The following is a 23798-nucleotide window of genomic DNA, read 5'->3' on the forward strand; positions in this document are numbered from 1 at the left end:
TGCAATGGATATTCACTGGACCAATTCGGTCCATGCTGATCCAACCTGAATCAGGCCCAAAGTACTCAACGATCAGCTCATAACTGCCATGTTACATGGAAACCCTATATACAGTAAGTGTTTGCCACATTTATACTTAAAGAATACTATAATGAGGAATCTACTGTATAATGTAAATCCAATTACCCATAAGTTAGTATTAATGCAGTTTTTAAACCTATATCTTGCAAAACATCAAATAAATGAATACATTTGCCAAACTGATGCTTATTCTATTTCCATTAAGCAGGAGTATAAGATTCTCAAAAATGAAGTCTTTAATGCCCATTTGTCACTTGAGGGTAAAAGATCTGCACATTTGCCAGGTATGCTGCCTTAGGGTATCTGTGGGGAAGTTCAGAAGAAATGTAAATGTGAATACTAAGCGGGTGAAGTGACAAGTGATCTATATATAAAATAGTATAAAATATTTAAATGTGAGATATGTTTCAAATTTAATGTAAAGGTATAACATGCCGTTTTATGACTGCAGTTTACTAATGCAAATTACATTAAACATTCCATAGTTTTGAAATAAAATACATTTCTTAACAGAACTATCTTTTTATACATGATAAAACTAGTTCATTTTAGGTTTTTCAGTGGGATAAAAAAGATGAAATTAGTAATGAACTTTGTCTATATAGATTTCATATAAAAGGGATATATAATAATCACACTATTATTAATTGCACAATGTGATAAACTAGACATAATAGCAACACTATTTTTTATTATAAGTCTTTATTTTATACTAGTAAGCCAGCTCAAAAGCTTGTTTTAGAGTCACACAGATACTGGGCATATATATATATATATATATATATATATATATATATATATATATATATATATATATATATATATATATAATGATAAACACTTTTGCAATGTGAGTGAGTATTAGTTTTGTAAGATATTTGTCCTAGCTTTGTAACTTATAGATAACATGACATTTAAGGAAATGGCATATCACCCAACTTTCCTGGCTGGGAAAACACGATCCACTGCTTCAATAGTGGTAGGGCCTTGGGATGGGTGGGTAGAGCATTGTGTGGAGGGGGTGTGGTCTAGTGATGCAACCCCCATTTTTATTATATTTTGGGGGCATGATGCAGACCAGCAGTGATCACCGACTCTCCCAACCTACCCCCCCACCCCCACCTATGGGACACTGAGACCCACAGACAGTGGGACAGTGTCCAATAAGAGGGACTATCTCACTGTAATTGGGACAGGTGGGACATATGACCATGGCCTTATAACAATATGCAATTTTATGTGCCTTATCAGGCATCAAATAAAGTGAAGAGTGATAGACTACCAATCAACCAGCTCCTAACCGTCTTGTTTCAAACACAGCATGTAACATGGCAGTTGGAAGATAATTGGTTGGTAGTTTATCACTCTCCGTATGTCTGTCTGTTATAAAGCATGGGAGAGGAAGTCAGGATAACCCAGGATTTTGCTTTTCTGGTTCTCCCTGAAGTTATATACAGAAGTGGCAGCCGGATCCTCTTAGAAAATAACATCAATAGTCCCTCTTGTCACCTTTCTGTCTTTTTCCTTACCCTAGATCATGGGTCCTCAAACTGTGGCCCTCCAGATGTTGTGAAACTACAAATCCCAGCATGCCTTGCCACATTTTTGCTATAAGGGAGTGTTAAAACTCTGGCAAGGTATGCTGGGATTTGTAGTTTCACAACATCTGGAGGGCCGCAGTTTGAGGACCCATGCCCTAGATTATAAAATCCTTGGAGAAGGGAAATAGGGATGGACTCAGCGCAAATTCACTATTACTTCCAATGTGCAGCTGCTAGTTAGGGGTACTTATCCCCTTGGGTATAGAAAAGACAAGAAAAAAATAGAAAGCAGCGCTATTGAAAGTAATACATTTATTAATTCAATGAATTAAATAATAATACAATAAAAATTATCATCACACAATATTTCAATAATTCATGTGTACCGGCCGGTATTAAATCAATTTTAAAATGTGCAATTAATAAAACAGAAGCTCTCTCACAGCCATATAAAAATATATGTAAAAAATGAATGGTATAAATAATCCAGCATCATGATATCCAACCCCAGGTGAATGGATGGTTAATTATAATACATTCGCAAGTGTATTTCATGTTCCTGAACTCTCTCACAGTTCAACACTTTTTTAGCTTTTAGTTCGTTGCCTTGAATGGGAAAAGGTATTTTTAATGTCCTTTAACGGGAGTTGTTATATCCCACATATTTAGGCTTTTATAGCCACCAAGATCTGTAGCCTTTAGTCTATTTTGCCATCATTTTGCATAGAATAAAACAAAATTAGTAATGCTTGCAAGTGTAGCTCCACATTAAGAGAAAAGTCCTTTCCTGCAGTCACTGTCCTCAGGTCCTCTCCCGGCTGTTTAATATTTCCAGTGGTACAGCCTTATCCGGAGAAGACGTGACCCGGGCAGCAGGGTGAACTATGGCCAGCGTCTGGATAGGATTACCGCGTTTCCCCGCCTCTCCTGAATAGGTCAGCAGCTTCCTCAGAATTCTCTGTGATGACTTTTATATATGAAGTTTCTTCTCTATGAGTGCGCCCACAGCCACACTGCAGACTCTGGTCATACCAGAGTCTGCGGTGTGGCTGTGGGCGCACTCTTAGACTGGCTATGACCAGAGTCTGTGGTGTGGTATGCCAACTACTCCACGGCTTCCAATCAAATCAGCTGTATTGTGTACTGAGAATTGTGGTACTAATTGTTAGTTTTTAAGTTACTCTAATATTAAGTTCTATGAATTCTGTATTGTTCTAATGTGAGCAGTATGTATGGCACTGTGAACCACTTGTGGCACCTAATCAGGGGCTGGCTGGCAACTTTTAGCCTGGGGGGCAAGTCCAGAGCACTGGCCCATAAGTAACAGCGCATCATTAAAATGGAGGTTTTTCGGTAAAAAAATATGTATTAATAAAAAAAGATAATAACACCACGACAGGCTGCTCCCCCTGTATAATAACAGGACACCAGAGTCGTGGTGTTATTATCTTTTTTTATTAATACATATTTTTTTTACCGAAAAACCTCCATTTTAATGAGTCCACAGGCTGCTTTCCCTGTATAATAACAGGACAGCACAGGCTGCTCCCCCTGTATAATAACAGGACAGCACAAACTGCTCCCCCTGTATAATAACAGGACAGCACAAACTGCTCCCCCTGTATAATAACAGGACAGCACAGGCTGCTCGGTCTGTATAATAACAGGACACCACAGACTGCTCCCCTGTATAATATCAGGACACCGCAGGCTGCTCCTCAGTATAGGAACAATAACAGGACACTACAGGCTGCCCCCTTATATTCAAATAACAGAATAGTACACCACAGGCTGCTCCCTCTGTATAATTATACCAGGACACCACAGGCTGCTCCCCCTGCATAATTATACCTTACATCACAGGCTGCTCCCCCGCATAATAACAAGAAGACACCACAGGCTGCTCCTCTGCATAAACTGAACAGACACCACAGGCTGCTCCCTCTGTATAATTATACCAGAACACCACCGGCTGCTTCCCCTGTATAATTATACCAAGACTGTCCTGGTATAATTATACAGGGGGAGCAGACTGTGGTGTCCTGACAGGACACCACAGGCTTTTCCTCCTGTATAATTATACCAGGACACCACAGGCTGCTCCCTCTGTATAACTATATCAGGACACCACAGGCTGCTCCCCCTGTATAATTATACCAAGACTGCCATGGTATAATTATACAGGGGGAGCAGCCTGTGGTGTCCTGGCAGAACACCACAGGCTGCTCCCCCTGTAGAATTACACCAAGACTGTCCTGGTATAATTACACAGGAGGAGCAGCCTGTGGGGTCTTGGCAGGACACCACAGGCTGCTCCCCCTGTATAATTATACGAGGACACCACAGGCTGCTCCCCCTGTATAATTATACGAGGACACCACAGGCTGCTCCCTTTGTATAATTATACCAAGACTGTCCTGGTATAATTATACAGGGGGAGCAGCCTGTGGTTTCCTGGCAGGACATCACAGGCTGCTCCCCCTGTATAATTATGGCAGGTCACCACAGGCTGCTCCCCCTGTATAATTAGACCAAGACTGTCCTGGTATAATTATACAGGGGGAGCAGCCTGTGGGGTCTTGGCAGGACATCACAGGCTGCTCCCCCTGTATAATTATACGAGGACACCACAGGCAGCTCCCCGGCCCCCATTATAACACTCAATACATAGTTACAGGACACCTGCATTTCATAGGCCCGGGTCAGTGCTCTACTGCTGCGGCTCCCTCTGCCCTCTTTGCCTTTACTTTACGGTGCCGCCCCTGCGTCCTCCGAGTATGTGTCGCACGAGTGGGGCAGCAGTGACGGCGTCATGACATCACATGGCGTCTGCCGCGGCCACACTGTAGTGTGCAGACCAAAGCCAGGAATCCGGCCGGGACTTGCGCATCCCATGCTGGTGAGCATGTCCTCATGCAGGAGGCGGCCATGTTCCTGTAGCCGCGGTCAGTGGCGTAACTATAAATTTTGCTCCCCGATAATGAACAGCGGCACTCCACGGATTTGTGAAACCACAGTTACATGAATGATGAGTGCAAATGCACTCATCATTCATGTGACTGGACCTGATGAAAAGACTGCATTGGTCTTGAAACATTGTCCTAAGGTTTCACTTTTTTGCACATATATAAATTGATTTTTTTCTAAGCCTGTGGAGTGCCGCCTTTCAATCCCACAGCCCATTTGGGATAAACAGTGGGTGTTGTCGCGTATATATATATATATACAGTATATATATATATATATATATATATATATATATATATATATATAATGGGTCAATCCTATTAACCCCGAAGGGTGCGAGTTGCCGTTCATTTGCCGTTTTCACGCTGAAAACGGCACCCGAATTAACCCTAACTCGCACCTTTCGCAGTGCCGAATTCACTGAAATTTACTCACACCCCTAAGGAGGTGCGAGTATTTTTCAGCGAATTCAGCCTGCCCAAAGTGCACCCGGTGTCGTGATGATTCGCACTCGGCAAATCATCCGCAACCTTCAGGGTTAATAGGATCAACCCGACAAACACATACACACATATACATATATACATATATACAAATAGACTGTGAGATGTATGTGTAATGCCCACGTCGGTTTATCAGGCATATGATGCCATGCTACAGGTTCTTAATACAAGATACAGTTTCTGTTGGTAATATGTGCCATCCCCATAGGGGACATTATATACTATGTTATTAGATATATACTCCTTCAATGGAAGGCAACTGAGACTTTCCTAAAAAGCATAATAATGACTTGTGCACGTGTAAACTGTACTCCCCCACCAGAGGAGATTGGACTATGCCAGAGAGGGAGAGAGAGATCACAGGACAAATGCAAGTGCCCCGCTCAGAGGGGGTGAAGACTTATTTCTATAAGCCCTGTGAACTTAAACTTAGTAAGCCCGTGCAGAGATCGGGCAAAAAGGGAATCCCCCATAGACTTTATAGGAGCAGTCTGCCCCCATATTCCTGATTACAGGGGAGACTGGGGAGAACCCTGGTGATGAACAGACACTTTAAATAAAGCTATGGGGCGCGTGAGCGGAGCGGGAAACAGTGCCAGCGCGAGAGGAAAGTTATAAAAGGCACAGCCGTTAACGGCTGAAGTGAAGTCCCTGAGGGAGAGGAAAGCCTGGCAGAGCTGCGCAGCATAGATGCGAGTGGATAGCGGTGCTGACGGTCTTACCGGGAGTCAGACGCATCGTGAGGGGACTCCGGCTGTTTCCGACGAGTGCTGAGAGACGTCCTCCATCATCCAGGCGGCGAGTTCCGGAGGTGGGCGGCAGCGTCACGGAGAGGCGGGCCGCAGCGTCATCCGGAGAGGCGGCGATGAGGTGTGACCAGGGCGGATACTGACCAGGCCCTGCAGTGGAGAACAGCAAAGAAGGGGCGCGGTGAGTGTTACTCCTGCCCATATTACAACTATACACCTCCCAGGGCCACCCCCACCATACACCCAGCAGCTCAACAGTGATTAGCCATAGACGGCCCCCAGCTCAACCCCTCCCAGGCAGCCTATCAGCAAGAGAGGGGAGTCCTTCAGGGACAATGACAGAGTCTCCCTGTCAGTCGCTGCAGTACTAAGGGAGACTGCCAGGTTAGGGAAAGACAGTGAAGCTAAGCTTTGTATTCCAGCTCGGAAAGTGCTTTTAGCTTACCCTCCTGTAGGATCACAGACACTATTACCAAGGGGCTACATTGGAGTCAGGCAATAAAGATTCAGCTCCATTACTGTTAAACTGTGTAAGGGTTAAACCCGGCTTTGGATGGTCAGGGGACACCCGCAACCGTAGTTACACAGAGGGTTAAACCCGACTAAGGACAGTCAGGGGACACCCGTCACCGTAGTTACACAAAGGGTTAAACCCGACGTTGGAGCGTCAGGGGACACCCTCAACATCATCTACGCAGCTTAATACAGGACCAAGGGACAGCTCCTAAAGGATATACCGAGAGGGACAGTAGACTCACGTCAGCCTCACCCGAATAAGCTACCTTTGGCGGTTGCCTAGCAACTTCAGCAGCAGAGCCCGGCAACTGTGTTAGAGTCCTATAATCTCGGCCATATTTAGCGAACAGAAATTCTGTAACTACAGTATTAACTCATAGTCGGTGCACCGTGAATAACTCTCACATACTTAGATATATCCAGAACTGGCTCTGTATTGGGACTGAGCAAAGTAGGAATTGAACTATCTCAGGTACCAAAGTTAGTAACTTATATCCGGAGCGCTCCTTTATAGTAACTTTAGAGTGTAAGTTAAGAATTACCACTTGTAATTGTGATTGCCTTAAAGAAATGTTATAGTTACCTGTGTTTAAGAGGGTCCAGAAGGTGTTCTTGGGACCTAATCCTGTAGGTAGAGTAAATTAGCTGAGTTTAGAAACATCTCCATTAGAGGAGTTAGGATATTATTGCGCAATAATAGAGTGGCAATAGACTTGATACCTTTTAATTGAACGTGGATAGTAACTTAAATAACTTGAACAAAGATATTGCAATAGTCATTGCTAGACGCCCTGTCCATTGCCACTAAACGTTTGTATTAATTGCATCTCTCAGTTTCAGTAAATACGGTAAGGTGTTACATATGTTTAATTGAGGAAATCCTAGTGGACGGAGAGAGACGGCGGAGAAGTGCATGTTCCGGCCTAATAAAAAAATTACTTGTGTATTGTATTTATGATCTAATGTTAAGAATTGCTCCTGTGCATATCTATTGTTCTGAAACTGTATTTGTTTACTTGTAATCTCCTATACTTCCGTCTTGGAAAGGTTGTAATAAATTATTCTAAACCTTCTCGTGATCCTTTGTGGAGAATACTTACCTCTGGAGTCATCCGAGTCGACATCAAGTAGGAAGTTAAACCTGTATTTACCTGAAGTTACATTTGGCGTCACACGAACAGGATCCGACCGGGAAAATGGCGGATGAAGAAGCACAGAGAGAAAAGGCATCTGGGAGCCAAGGACAACAAGAACCACCGGTGGTGGCCAGCTCCTCGTCAGATCCTATACCTGGTCCAGTCATGGCTGGCCCTCTAGCTGACCCTGCGTTTGGTCAAGGCGGTGCAACAGGTGGAAGTACAGTCACCATGCCGTACTACTTTGGAACCCCTTGGTTACCTACCTATTCTGGGGAAAGCCCAAGAAAGGAGACCGCTACATTTACGGACTTTAGGAATAAAATGCGATCCATACTTAAGATTTATACACTCACGACACAACAACATGTCGAAATTGTAATGGGACAATTGAAAGGAGAAGCTTTACGGGAAGTGTTGTCTTGGCCAGAAACCGAGAAAGAAACCGCGGAGCACGTGTTCAGGAGGTTGTCTACCACGTTCGAGATCACGCCATTATCTGAACTAAAGTCCAGGTTCTACGCGAGAAGACAGAAGCCCACGGAGAGCTTACGGGATTTTGCCTTAGGTGTACTAGAGGCCTACCAGGACATTAATGCCGTCAATAGTACAGAGATCTTAGACGTGGACAACACACTGATAAGCCGCCTCATTGAAGGAGTTCATTGTGGCAATATCAAATCTCAGTTGAAACTGCTACGACTGCAGAAGGTGGGGGTCTCCTTCTTAGATTTCAAAGAAGAGGCCATTAAGTTAATCGGAACCATTCCAAAAGCAGACTTGTCCTTCCCCGAACTCCCTGGCTATCAGGAAAGGGTTGCCAGCGAGGAGGGCGCGCACCTAGAATCGACTGGGCGTGCCCGAAAGATGCTCCCAGCTGCTCAGTATGGGCAAGCCCCCGCCCCTGATCTCCGAGGACAGCTAGAAGAGTTATCCTCTGAGATGGCCCACATGAGGAGGGATATGCAGAGACTGGCCAATAAAGGGTCCTCAGGGAGAACCGAGGGTAATTGGCGCTCCGGGCCCAGACGACCCCGAAGTGAGTGGCAGGGCAATGGCCAAGGCCAGGGAAGACGAGCTTCTGACCAGTTTGACTCGCAGGGCAGACCGATCTGTCGGAGATGCGGCCGGGCAGGACACGTCGAAAGATTCTGCAGGGAAGAGGAGAGTTTAAACGTGCCAACCCCGAGGATGGAGGCCGACCCTCGGGGCCCACCCCTACAATAGGCCACAAACCCCAGGGCTGGTGTGAACAGTATATTGGACCCTGCCCCACCATATCAGTCAAAATTGGGGGCATACCGTTTTCTGCTACACTCGATACCGGCTCTCAGGTATCCACCATTCAGAGGGAAACGTATCGACATTTCTGGGGATTAAGTCACCCTGCACCACCGCCCCCAACCTGGCTGAGACTGTTGGCAGGAAATGGCCTCGACATCACATGCACTGGCTATTGTGAATTTGAATTTCAAGTAGGACCAGCCATCCTCTCCAAGCAGGGGTTCATCATTACGGACGTCGCCGATTCCACCGTTCCAGACGTCATCATCGGCATGAACATTTTGGCGCACTGCCCAGAGGCACTTATTGAAGCTTTAACCTTTAAAGTCCGACAAGTACCACAACCATTAAAGCCACCCCTGCAGAGAGTAATCAGAGTCCTCCAGGCGCAGCGAAGCTTTTTGAATGCAGAAGGAAATGTGGGAAAAGTCAAGACCACCGATCCAAAAGCTATCATTCTCCGGCCAAATTCCGAGACTGTTATTTGGGGCAAAGCAAGGTGTGGTCCCTCGGGAAGACCCTATGATGCTATTGTAGAACCCTGTGCTGTGCCCAGTCGAACGGATATCATCATCGCTAGGGCTCTGGTGACGGTGACAGATGGCCGAGTCCCCGTGCGGATTCTGAATCCCCACGATTACGTCATAAGACTTCATCGGAATTATACCCTTGCCCAATTATCCTGGGTTGACTTTCCAGACATCTACGACTCCGTAACCTTGAACCTAATGCAGGCCGAAGAAGACGCAGCCACCAGAGTAACAGAACAACCGTGGTGGAAGGAAATTCATATAGGGGAGGAACGGACCCCTGAGGAACTCAAGGAAGGCATACTGAGAGTCATCAGGGAAAATGCAGCCACTTTCAGCAAGCATTCAGCCGACTTTGGGAAAGTGGAAACTGTTCGGCACCATATACCCACCGGGGATGCTGCTCCCATTAAAGAGAGATATCGCCCCATTGCACCTGCTCTGTACCAACCCGTTCGGAAGTTGTTGGAGGAGATGAAGGCCTCAGGGGTGGTGCACGAAAGCCACAGCCCGTGGGCGGCACCGATCGTAATTGTCAAAAAGAAAGATGGGAACCTGCGCTTTTGTATAGATTACCGTAAACTTAATCAGATCACGCACAAAGACGCCTACCCCTTGCCGCGCATTGAAGAGGCCCTCACTGCCTTGAAAGCCGCCACATACTTTTCGACACTTGACCTCACATCGGGGTACTGGCAAATACAGATGGCTGAGGAAGATAGAGAAAAAACGGCTTTCACCACGCCTATGGGACTCTATGAGTTCGATCGCATGCCCTTTGGTCTATGCAATGCCCCCGGAACGTTCCAAAGAGCAATGGAACATTGTCTAGGCTACAGAAACTTTGATATGGTATTACTCTATTTGGACGATATCATAATCTTTTCCGAAACCTACCATGAACATCTAGCACACCTAGACGAAGTTTTTAAATGCCTGGCCGAGTACGGATTGAAAGTCAAACCCGCCAAGTGCCATCTATTGAAGGAAAGTGTCAAATATCTGGGACATGTTGTTAGTGCTGCTGGCGTGGTTCCTGACCCAGAAAAAATTGAAGCTATCAAAAGTTGGCCCGTACCCACCAATGTGAGGGAAGTACGGAGCTTCCTCGGATTTGTGGGGTATTACCGCAGATTCGTACAAAACTTTGCTCAAGTGGTGAACCCCATTCACGAACTGCTACGCGGAATCGACAAGAAACATACCAGCAAACATCTTGCGATTCAGTGGACCGAGCGGCAACAGAAGGCTTTCGACACATTGAAGGAGCTTATGACTAAAACGCCCGTGTTGGCGTATCCAGACTTTAATCAGCCTTTCCTCCTGTACACGGACGCAAGTTACTTGGGGTTAGGAGCGGTTTTGTCCCAGCGACAACATGGTCAAGAGCGCATCATTGCCTGTGCAAGCAGAAGTCTAAAAAAAACAGAAAGAAACGACGCTAATTACAGCGCTTTCAAATTAGAGTTACTGGCATTGGTGTGGGCTGTGACGGAGAAATTCAAGAACTATTTGTTCTCCACCCCATTCGTGGCATATACCGATAACAATCCCGTCGCTCACCTTTCCACCGCACAATTGGGAGCGTTAGAGCAACGGTGGTACTCAAGATTGGCCAACTATAACTTCACCATTAAGTATCGGAGTGGAAAAAGTAACAGCAATGCCGATGCCCTATCCCGGATGCCTAATGAGGAAAGCCTGGAGGAAAATGAGGCGGATGCATGGGAGGATCTAGAGATGCCGGCCTTCTATGCCCTACTCGCCTGCAAACATGAGCCCCGGTCTCGGCCCCAACTGATCTGCACTAGCAATGAGATCACTCTCGACGATACCGCTGCAGAGTCTAAATGGGAACAGATACAGCAAGACAGCTCCGTGTTCCAGGAGTTACAAAACCTGTTATCCTCTAGGCGAGTTTGGAATAAGGAGGAACGTCAGCAAGCTGAGCCTGAGCTGATCCAGTTGTGGAGACAGCGGGATAAAATTCACTTCCGGAGAGGTCTGTTAATCCGATCCACTGTTCATCCTAAGACTCACCTGCCCATCACACAGATTCTTATCCCTTGCCGGCAACGAGATGTTGTTCTTCGTGCATACCACGATTGTTCTGGACATTTCAGTACTGACAAAATGGAAACCACTATTCGCCAGCGGTTCTATTGGGTGGGCATGAAGCAAGACATAGAGGAGTGGTGTCAGCGATGTTCCGCCTGCGCGATAAAGAAGCACCCGTCCAGGACACAAAAGGCCCCTTTGCACTCCATTGTCAGCCATCAGCCCTTGGAGCTCATCTCCATTGACCACGTGAAACTTGAGCCCAGTTCCAGTGGATACCAATATGCTGTCACTATCATCGACCACTTCTCCAAGTATGCCGTGGCCTTACCTGTTAAGAACCTATCGGCCAGCACCACAGCTGAGATTGTGTGGAGGGCGTTCGTGTGACCCTATGGGTACCCCAAAAGGATCCTAACCGATCAAGGGCCAGCGTTTGAATCTAGACTCTTTCAGGAACTGTGCCGTCTGTATGGATGCAAAAAATTACGCACTACAGCCTACCACCCGCAGGGGAATGGAGCCTGCGAGAGAATGAATCGATCCTTGATCAATATCTTAAGAGCGATACCCGAGGCGGAAAGAAATAACTGGCCCATCTTGTTACCGGAAATCACCTTTATTTACAACCAGACGGAACACAGCACCACCGGATTCACTCCTTATTATTTGCTCTTCGGAAGGCAGGGGAGATTACCCGCCGATCTTGAACTAGATGTCCCTTCCGAGGTCAGCCCAGAGAGACTGCCACCGAGTAATTGGGTACAGGAGCACCAAAGGAGATTACAGGCGGCCTACGACATCGTGGAGCGGTCGACTAAACAAGCTCAACATCGGCAGACCAAGGGTTACAATGAAACCGCCAAAGCTGAACCGCTAAATGTAGGCGACCTTGTATGGAAAAGGAATAATCAACGCCATAGCAAACTGGATTCCTTCTGGGAAAGAACCCCGTATCGAGTCATCGACAATTCCAGCATCAATGTAGATGTCTATCAAGTGCTCAAAGAAGGCGAAACTGTGGCCAGGAACGTTCATCGGAACCAACTTAAGAGATGCTATCAGTCCGAGTCGCCGAGAGTTCCACCAGAGACAAGTGGGAGCCCGAATCCTCCAGGAGAGACTGATGATCAGCAATTCTTTAATAAGATGCTGCAAATGTTCTGGCCCATCTATGGGGGTCGGGTTGTAACTTCCCCCAACACCCGCATAAATTCTGTGATTGAAACTGCTCATGTATGTCCAGGTGGGGAATTTGTTGCTCCCCTGGGCGAGTCCGCTGTCTTGTCCTCTGGACCCGAGGCGGATCAGATGGGAGGCCTGGATGAGCAGACAGCTGACGAATCACTTAAGCTTAGAAGGTCCACCAGAACCACCCGGGGAGTTCTACCCTGGAGGTACCGTGATTAACTGTACTACATGTAACCTTTATAAGTCATGATTGTTGTGTTAACATGGTGCTGGAGGACCAGCAAGTTTCAGCGGGGGAATATGTAATGCCCACGTCGGTTTATCAGGCATATGATGCCATGCTACAGGTTCTTAATACAAGATACAGTTTCTGTTGGTAATATGTGCCATCCCCATAGGGGACATTATATACTATGTTATTAGATATATACTCCTTCAATGGAAGGCAACTGAGACTTTCCTAAAAAGCATAATAATGACTTGTGCACGTGTAAACTGTACTCCCCCACCAGAGGAGATTGGACTATGCCAGAGAGGGAGAGAGAGATCACAGGACAAATGCAAGTGCCCCGCTCAGAGGGGGTGAAGACTTATTTCTATAAGCCCTGTGAACTTAAACTTAGTAAGCCCGTGCAGAGATCGGGCAAAAAGGGAATCCCCCATAGACTTTATAGGAGCAGTCTGCCCCCATATTCCTGATTACAGGGGAGACTGGGGAGAACCCTGGTGATGAACAGACACTTTAAATAAAGCTATGGGGCGCGTGAGCGGAGCGGGAAACAGTGCCAGCGCGAGAGGAAAGTTATAAAAGGCACAGCCGTTAACGGCTGAAGTGAAGTCCCTGAGGGAGAGGAAAGCCTGGCAGAGCTGCGCAGCATAGATGCGAGTGGATAGCGGTGCTGACGGTCTTACCGGGAGTCAGACGCATCGTGAGGGGACTCCGGCTGTTTCCGACGAGTGCTGAGAGACGTCCTCCATCATCCAGGCGGCGAGTTCCGGAGGTGGGCGGCAGCGTCACGGAGAGGCGGGCCGCAGCGTCATCCGGAGAGGCGGCGAAGAGGTGTGACCAGGGCGGATACTGACCAGGCCCTGCAGTGGAGAACAGCAAAGAAGGGGCGCGGTGAGTGTTACTCCTGCCCATATTACAACTATACACCTCCCAGGGCCACCCCCACCATACACCCAGCAGCTCAACAGTGATTAGCCATAGACGGCCCCCAGCTCAACCCCTCCCAGGCAGCCTATCAGCAAGAGAGGGGAGTCCTTCAGGGACAATGACAGAGTCTCCCTGTCAGTCGCTGCAGTACTAAGGGAGACTGCCAGGTTAGGGAAAGACAGTGAAGCTAAGCTTTGTATTCCAGCTCGGAAAGTGCTTTTAGCTTACCCTCCTGTAGGATCACAGACACTATTACCAAGGGGCTACATTGGAGTCAGGCAATAAAGATTCAGCTCCATTACTGTTAAACTGTGTAAGGGTTAAACCCGGCTTTGGATGGTCAGGGGACACCCGCAACCGTAGTTACACAGAGGGTTAAACCCGACTAAGGACAGTCAGGGGACACCCGTCACCGTAGTTACACAAAGGGTTAAACCCGACGTTGGAGCGTCAGGGGACACCCTCAACATCATCTACGCAGCTTAATACAGGACCAAGGGACAGCTCCTAAAGGATATACCGAGAGGGACAGTAGACTCACGTCAGCCTCACCCGAATAAGCTACCTTTGGCGGTTGCCTAGCAACTTCAGCAGCCGAGCCCGGCAACCGTGCTAGAGTCCTATAATCCCGGCCATATTTAGCGAACAGAAATTCTGTAACTACAGTATTAACTCATAGTCGGTGCACCGTGAATAACTCTCACATACTTAGATATATCCAGAACTGGCTCTGTATTGGGACTGAGCAAAGTAGGAATTGAACTATCTCAGGTACCAAAGTTAGTAACTTATATCCGGAGCGCTCCTTTATAGTAACTTTAGAGTGTAAGTTAAGAATTACCACTTGTAATTGTGATTGCCTTAAAGAAATGTTATAGTTACCTGTGTTTAAGAGGGTCCAGAAGGTGTTCTTGGGACCTAATCCTGTAGGTAGAGTAAATTAGCTGAGTTTAGAAACATCTCCATTAGAGGAGTTAGGATATTATTGCGCAATAATAGAGTGGCAATAGACTTGATACCTTTTAATTGAACGTGGATAGTAACTTAAATAACTTGAACAAAGATATTGCAATAGTCATTGCTAGACGCCCTGTCCATTGCCACTAAACGTTTGTATTAATTGCATCTCTCAGTTTCAGTAAATACGGTAAGGTGTTACATATGTTTAATTGAGGAAATCCTAGTGGACGGAGAGAGACGGCGGAGAAGTGCATGTTCCGGCCTAATAAAAAAATTACTTGTGTATTGTATTTATGATCTAATGTTAAGAATTGCTCCTGTGCATATCTATTGTTCTGAAACTGTATTTGTTTACTTGTAATCTCCTATACTTCCGTCTTGGAAAGGTTGTAATAAATTATTCTAAACCTTCTCGTGATCCTTTGTGGAGAATACTTACCTCTGGAGTCATCCGAGTCGACATCAAGTAGGAAGTTAAACCTGTATTTACCTGAAGTTACATTTGTATGTGTGTGTATATATATATATATATATATATATATATTATAGACTGTGAGATCTATGTGTGTGTGTGTGTGTGTGTGTGTGTGTGTGTGTATATTATATATATATACACACACACATATACACATATTCAGTATATACATATATACTTATTTTAAATATATTTATTTATATAGGTGCTAATGAAAACGCACCTGTGTTCTTTACAAGTCACTGTGGGTGAGAGACTGTTTTTCTGCTCCCTCCCTGCTCAGCTTCAGTTCCCGGCTCCTCTCCTCTCTGGCCACTCCAGCGTGTGACGTGGTGACGTCACACGCATATTGTAGAAGCAGAGACAGTAACCTGCCTCCCACTGACATGCCGTCCCAGGCCGCGCCCCCGCCCTCCCTCCCTTCAGCCCGCGCTCATACGACAGCCCGCCTGCCCATCAAGAAAGGGCAGTGTGACAGTGAGACTGTCATGGCGGCGCCCGTGCCGCGGCTGACTCGCCTGTGCGGGAGCGGCAGGCGGCACGCCAGCAGCCGCTAAGACACCTACTGATCGCCGGCACCCGGCGCCATGCAGCCCCCGCTGCATGTATTATATACACGCATACTGTAGGAGCTGTAGCGGGGGCTGCCTTACACTAGCAGGTAAACTAGGAGGCGGCCCGCAACAGTGCCTGTTAGAGCGGCCCGGGGGGCACATGGCACCCTGCCCCCCGGCCCAGCCCGCCCCTGCATCTAATAAATATAATGCAAGCAGAATAATATTTAATCAACATATATACAGTATCAGTTCACAAGGCTCTATTGGCATGCAGTGGTGCAAGTAGAAAAAATGACTTAGTGGTACTGTGCTGCGCGCGGAAGGCGTGCGGCAAAAAATGGGCGTGGTCATATGACACAAGGGGGAGTGGCTACATGACAAAACTTTATGCCCCCAGTGCCAGATATGCCCCCACAGTGCTAGGTATGCCCCCAGTGCCACACATATGCCCCACAGTGCCACAGATATGCCCCCACAGTGCCACACATATGCCCCCACAGTGCTAGTTATGCCCCCAGTGCCAGATATGCCCCCACAATGCCACACATATGCCCCCACAGTGCAAAGTATGCCCCCAATGCCAGATATGCCCCCACAGTGCCACACATATGCCCCCACAGTGCGAAGTATGCCCCCAATGCCAGATATGCCCCCACAGTGCCACACATATACCCCCACAGTGCGAAGTATGCCCCCAATGCCAGATATGCCCCCACAGTGCCACACATATACCCCCAGTCTTTTTACGGTATGTTTAGCAAAGCTGCAAAGAAGGAGCGAACTGGTGCAAGAAAACTGCACAACATCCATATTAACTAAAGCAAGTGGAAATAACTGCATGTCATTAGCTGTGTAGTTTGTGGTCACTGCATTGAATGAGTTCTGCAATGCACACATGTTATCCCAGTTACTTACACCCAAGGTGCTGAGATAATGATGTCACTTGCTTAATGTGATCATGGGAACTACTCCGAAATCACAAGGACTCCCCTTTGCTAAAACTGGCACTTTTATGGCTTTTCTTCTGGAAAGTCCCTGTCCGTCCAGAGCACACCGCCGAGCCTCTTCCATGTGAATAGCAAATACTCCCACTGGCAGCTATTGGTCTTCTAACTCTCCTAATCCACCTCTTAGCAGATGCTCACCCTGACCACAGGCGAGGAAAGCATCCCCTCAAGTTAGCTGGCAACAATAGGGAACGAGAGTCTACTTTTGAAAATCAGTTTCAGGGAGATTGCAGGTGTTAGATGAATGCTGCGCACATTTGCAGGAGTATCAAGCTCGGCCCAAGGCCACCTTTTTATTGCCACTCAGGTGTGCATCCTGCAATGGCAGGTAAAATCTATCTGTCTTTGTCTAATGCAAAAACAAATCTGTATGCATTGGTGTGGGATTCTGTGTTTGTATGTCCCCTAATACCCCATTCACACCAGCCTAAATTCCCAGGTTGAGTCCGGGAACAACCCGGTACTAGCGCTGGTGAGAAAGGTTCCCGGGACAAAATACAGGGCAAATTTTAACCCGGCTAGGTACCAGGGTTGTTCCCAGGTTCAACCCAGGGACCTGGCTGGTGTGAAAGGTAGAGGGTATACTTACCCGGGTCGCCATGTCCTCCGTGTCCTGTCCGACGGGAATTAATGCAGGCGGCAGGCGCAAATGACGGGACAGCCGGTGGATGATGATGACGCAGCTCTCCGGTGGCAGTGAGGACGCCGGAGAGATGCGTCATCTTCATCCGCAGCCTGTCCCATCATATGCGCCGCCGCCTGTGTGGATCCCTGGCCTGCACGGAGGACCAGCAACCGGGGTGAGTATTCTCCCCACCTCCGCCGCCATCCCGCCGCCATCCCACCGACTGACCGCCTCCTCCCCACCTCCTGCCGGCCTCCTTCCCGCCCCCTTCTCACACCAGAAAATGCAGGGACATTTCTGGTGTGAATGGGTCCAAACCCGGGAATGTCCCTGCTTGTCCCGTGAACTGAATTCCCGGGTTTGTCCCTGCATTTCTGGTGTGAATGGGGTATTATGAAGGGGAGCACATCCCCGAAACATTGAATAAATAGGAGTGTATTTTTTTGTTGCCGTTACACCTAATATACATAGCACCAAACAACATTATACACAGCCCCTGCATATTACAGCTAGTATACACAGCACAATACTACATTATACACAGCCCCAAAATTACACATAGTATACATAGCACCAAACAACATTATACACAGCCCCTGCATATTACACCTAGTATACACAGCACAATACTACATTATACACAGCCCCTGCATATTACACCTAGTATACACAGCACAATACTACATTATACACTGCCCCTGCATATTACACCTAGTATACACAGCACAATACTACATTATACACTGCCCCTGCATATTACACCTAGTATACACAGCACAATACTACATTATACACAGCCCCTGCATATTACACCTAGTATACACAGCACAATACTACATTATACACAGCCCCAAAATTACACATAGTATACATAGCACAAAACAACATTATACACAGCCCCAAAATTACACATAGTATACATAGCACCAAACAACATTATACACAGCCCCTGCATATTACACCTAGTATACACAGCACCAAACAACACAACCCCCCCCCTATAACACCTAGTAGTACACACAGCACAATAAAACAATATACACAGCAAACACACCCCCCCCCCCAACCCTATTACATTACACACACATCTGCTCTCCCAGTACACAACACTCACCCATATTTTTGGATCCTTCCTGGGAAGAACATGGAACAGGCCCCAGGCAGTGTGGTGGAGGGAGGCTGTCCCTCAGCAGGCAGAGGAGCAGGAAGTGAAACTGCAGAGCTGGGCAGGGCTGAAGCACGGAGACCACACTGACAGTGTGGCTGCCTCAGCAGGCAGAGGGCTGGCCAGGCAGGGCTAAATCACGGAGCAGGCAGAGGAGCAGGAACTTTGAACAGCAGACGGCAGGTAGGGCTGATAGCACGGAGACCGGTGGGCGGAGTCAGCTTCACAGAAGCTGAACTCCTGGCAGCTGAGCCGGGTCACTCTCTCATTAACTGCTATAGCTGACGAACAACCCCGCGGTGCCTATCTGCGACGTATCCCCGGCAGGCCCCGCCCCCAGCTTTACTTACCACACTGTGGCCGGGTGGCAGAGGCCACGCCCCCCGACAATTACATATGCGCGCATGCGCAGTAAGCAGTTCAGGGGGTATTTGTTATGGCGGTACGGGGTACCGGCACAATATGTTTTACTGGTACGCCGTACCACCCCGTACCGCCATACTTGCACCCCTGTTGGCATGTGATACAGAGCAGTTACACCACAGCTTAGGCACCAATTTACTGGAAGAGTTTTTCTATTTCTGCTCTTGTCCATTGCACCGAGATTGAACGGATGATGAGAGAAGAGTCAGGCTGTGTTTTTGGAAATACAGATATGATAGAGAGGCTTTTGGAGTTAAGTTATCTCTGGTGCCAAAAGGTATTACAGGGATCAGATGCACCTAGAAAACAGATGCATTCTAACAGAAAGAAGTTTGTGTGTGTGTGTGTGTGTGTGTGTGTGTACTTTTTTAACCAGATCTATGGTTGAAATAGTAGGAGGTTATTCAGACCTGACCGCACTCCTAGGATTTCAAAGGCCAGGCGATTATCGATTGACTGCACATGTGTACGATGCACAGTACATATGTGTGAGACCATCCTGCAATAAAATCCAGTTTCTGGCCATACGCAAATTGATTGACAGGAAGCTGGTATTTGTGGGCGTCAACCGGTCCTTTACTTGGAGTGCCAGGGAAAACTCAGACATGCCCAAACGTTATGTGACAGAACAGTATGTAAGGGTGTGGGACGTCAGCTCCAGCCCCGATCTGCCTGTTTCTATCGCCCTGGCCAAACAGGTCTGGCATATGCAAATACTGCACAAACTGAAATAATCATTTTGATGATGAGCGGTTGCAGCTAATCGCAGGATTGCATGGATTGGGATTTCACTCTGACTATTACCTGAATGCAGGACAAATTAGCAGCCCAGCGATAAGGTCTAAATATCCACCAGTATAGAGAAATATATAAGGAGAAAAAATGGGGCTTTATGCTGCCTATTACAACTATTATCCAGAAGATAATGGGAGTCCAGATCCAGCTCAGTGAGATTGAACTATGGGTATGTGGTGACTATCACCTAACTCCACTGCATATTTAAAAGTGTGTGACTAGGAACTGATATAAGAATCCTGTCACTATTCATCCATAGGAGCGTATGTGAAATTGCCTGTTCATATTAAGTGCATATTGCATATGGACTATACTTATACACCCATACTTAAGGCTATGTTCACATATTTTAATATTTTTTATTAAACCCCCAATAGGTTATATATTTCTGTGATAGAATTTATAAGTACTGTTATATCTGCATTTCAATTATTATTATTATTTTTTATATTTGTGGGTTTTCTTTGTTTTTTATATATTTTTTTTATTATTTTTATGATTATTATTATTATTATTATTATTATAATATTTGTGTGTGTTTCCTGTTAAATATATTTACTGTATGTATATGATGTATATTTGATAATAAATAGGTATTTTTTTATGTGTCATCTAGCGCCACACAGTAGTTTTTTTTCTTTAGTGTTTATATTTGGAGGCTGGCATAACTCCACCACTGTGGCAGCTGATATACACATTTAATAGCTCACTAGCTGCACTAGAGCCATACGACTTATTCTTTGTGATAAGGAAAGTACTGTATGCTTTTAAAAGGTGTCAAAAGCAATTATTTATTTGTTGAAGTAAATACTTATATTTAATTCTATAATCTAATACAAAAGTATATCTGGGAGTAATTTGAGGCCAATTATTTTTTAACACAAAAAATGGCATGTAATTATTGACCCATTTAAGTTGACTAGACACTTCTAAATTCCTAATTAGTCATTATGGGTATTGGCAGAGGGTTCTGAAGCAAGACAAACATTTTTACCTTATAATATTTACCTTTTCACATCCTCAAGGGGGTATGAATAAAAAAGTGTGTTTCCCCTGAAAAAGCTATGGGGCTTATTTTGGTTCACTCTTTCTGACAAAATCCTTCTTAGATGGACAAAACCATGTGCACTGCAAGGGAGCATATGCAAAATGTGCAGAGATAGTTAGATTTGGGTGGGGTTTTATTTCAAAGTGAGATCTATATTGAAGTGTAAAAATAAAGCAGCCAGTATTTTCCCTGCACAGAAACAAAATTACTCACCCAAATCTAATTCTCTCTGCACATGTTACATCTGCCCCCCTGCAGTGCACATGGTTTTGTCTATCTAAGAAGTATTTTGTCAGAAAGAGTGAACCAAAATAAGGCCCAATGTGAGGTTGGAATTGGATTGCAAATGCAATTTGTACTGTGAATTTGCCATGAAAACGGCTTGCACAAGGCAACTGGATTGACCGCTAAATATTTGTGCAACAGTATTATGTCAAATACAGCTCATAACAGAAGTAAAGATTTTCCGAAAATCACATATTTTATAGGGTGCGATTTGCGGTAAAAAAAAATCGCACTTGTTTCCCTGAATTCACACATTTTAAAGATGCAATTTTTAGTAAAACTAAAAATCGCATCCAAATGTTTTTCCATTAAAAAGTATACAAATCAGCTATTTAATGGGGTGCGATTTTTAGTAAAGGTTTGTAAAAAGTTGCAAAACAAATAGACCAGGTTCTGAATGGCGAATTTGTCTGAAACATGCTCAGATCATTGTGATCTGTGCATGGTTCTGGTGTAAAAAAAGAGATAAAACAACAATAATAATACATCATAAGGTCCCCCCTCCTGAGCATAACCAGCCCCGGGCTTATTGAGCCGGACCTGGTTCCAAAAATATGGGTGACAAAAAGCGTAGTGGTCCCCCGTATTTTGAAACCAGCACCGGGCTCCAATCGCCCGCAGCCATACCATGAGCACCGTGGCTGGTCAGCCTTGGACGGGGTACCTGGGGGAGTGGGGACCCCTCCAATAAAGGGGGCCCCCCCAGGCTTCACCCATCCGGGGCTGAAGCCTGAGGCTGTCATTGGCGTCCCTGGCCTTTGGAAGCCGTCCTGATAGTGTAAAATCATTTATACATAACATTGGTTTATACAGGTGAACTACAAGTAGCAGCATGCCTCCCCCCGCGTGCTGGGACTTGGGGAACCACAAGTCCCAGCATGCGGGGCATTAATGGGCCCGCTGGGACTTGTAGTCCGCCTGCAAAAAGAATGTTAAAATAAAAAACACACAGAAAAGTTAAACTTACACACACCTCACTTTTACACCAACATACTTACCGCACCAGGGTCCAGCACTTTCTTCCTCCTCCAGAGCCAGCTCACCCCGCACTGACGGGGTGAGTCAGCTTCCTGCGAGATCATAGATCCTGTGGAAATGCCGAAGAGAGGAGGAGATAGAGCGAAATTACTTCTGCAAAAGGAAACACTATGGATCGCCAAACTGGACACTGTATCACCTTGTGGCCTAAACAACTTTCATGGACCCCTTTTCATTAAAAAAATAAGTCATTTTTGTCACAAAATATCTTTTCCACAAAATTGTTTTCCATAAAATATAGATCTTTTTTCCAAAAATTTTTTAAAAGTTTTTCCTCTGTATTTTTTTTGATGAGGCTTTTCTGAATATAAATATATTTTATTTGGCTATATTTTTCATGATGGATAGTCCAACAGTATATAAAAACTCTTTTTGTAAATTAACAAAATAATTTTTTTCAGCTTTGAGAGGGCCAGATAAGGTCTTTATACCCCCTTGTATCTGTATGCAAATTTCATATACTAGTAAATTTCCACCTTTATATATATTCATTGGATAACTCTCTATATTTTGAATATGTGGATTGTGTTTCACCGAGGTTTTTTTAAATCATTTATTTGTTCACTTTGTGATAAAATTGATATATTCCCAAGGAACCCGGCGGATATATGTGATGATCCCTACTGATGGCCCCTCAACTCTGGTCTAATCACAGTGTTAAGGAAGAAAAAACAACGTGAACAGCTGTAGTCAAATTAAGAAGTTTATATAGCAGAATGACATTACATAAAAGTGGCATACAGCAATGCACTTACACGTAATAGGTCATGAGCGCTCAGTCTGCTGATGCCCCGACCATGAGTAACAGTGACATTGATATACACATTAGAAGAACCCCACTCCACCCGAGCCTTGAACCAATCAGAGACTTCTGCACGTAGACAGTTCTGGACAGTTCTTCTTATCGGTACCATCTGTAGCCATCTCACGCAAGTGGTGGGGTCCAAGTCAACAAGTTCGTCAGCGATTCTGTGATGACTTGGCGAATGCAGTGTACAAGTTATTTGTTATCAGATTTCTAGTCACGAACAAGCATTTCTTTTATTCTGCCTTAAGCATCAAAATGATATTTAACAGAGCAATATACTGGAAATTGCTTAATTTCCTTAACAACTGCGACACAGTTGAGGCGGGGGATGATGTCATCAGGTACGGACCTCAGATATGCCGCGGCGGAAACGAGGGATCTTCACTGCATGCATTGTCTGGTATAAAAGGTAAGCACTTGCTTAATGTTTGTTGTCCCTGATGAAAAATCTATAGATTAGATTTGAAACGTTGGAAAAGAAATGCCAAAGTCTGGTCTTTTATTTCTTATTTATTAACAGTTTCCTATATAGCGCATACATATTCCGCAGCGCTTTACAGAGTATAGTTGAACATTCACATTAGTCCCTGCCCCAGTGGAGCTTATAATCTAAGTTCCCTACCACATGTACACGCACACACAGACATTCTAGGGTTAATTTGTTGGGAGCCAATTAACCTACCAGTATATTTTAGGATTGTGGGAGGAAACCGGAGTATCCGGAGGAAACCCACGCAAGTATGGGGAGAATATACAAACTCCGCACAGTTAGAGCCATCATGGGAATCGCAGTAATGCTAACCATTACACCATCCTTACTGCATGCCTTATATTGAAAACCTGTTGAGTGCCATCCGTATCTTCCCATATTCATCGACTGCATCTGCCTGATCTTTCATG

General features: G+C 45.7%; 1 long non-coding RNA gene across 1 annotated transcript in view; it reads right to left on the minus strand.

The window, feature by feature from the left end:
- Window positions 1–323: 323 nt before the first annotated feature.
- Window positions 324–23798, minus strand: part of LOC146072362 (uncharacterized) — a 62599-nt gene continuing 39124 nt past the window's right edge. The window contains exons 2-6 of the long non-coding RNA XR_014473090.1: window positions 14595–14636; window positions 13469–13645; window positions 6941–6982; window positions 5815–5991; window positions 324–384 (exon numbers count right to left, since the gene is read on the minus strand). This is a non-coding gene — a long non-coding RNA (uncharacterized LOC146072362). The remainder of the gene's footprint in view (window positions 385–5814; window positions 5992–6940; window positions 6983–13468; window positions 13646–14594; window positions 14637–23798) is intronic.

Source organism: Crinia signifera, chromosome 4, assembly GCF_055691185.1.
Source record: "Crinia signifera chromosome 4, ASM5569118v1, whole genome shotgun sequence".
Lineage (NCBI taxonomy): Eukaryota > Metazoa > Chordata > Amphibia > Anura > Myobatrachidae > Crinia > Crinia signifera.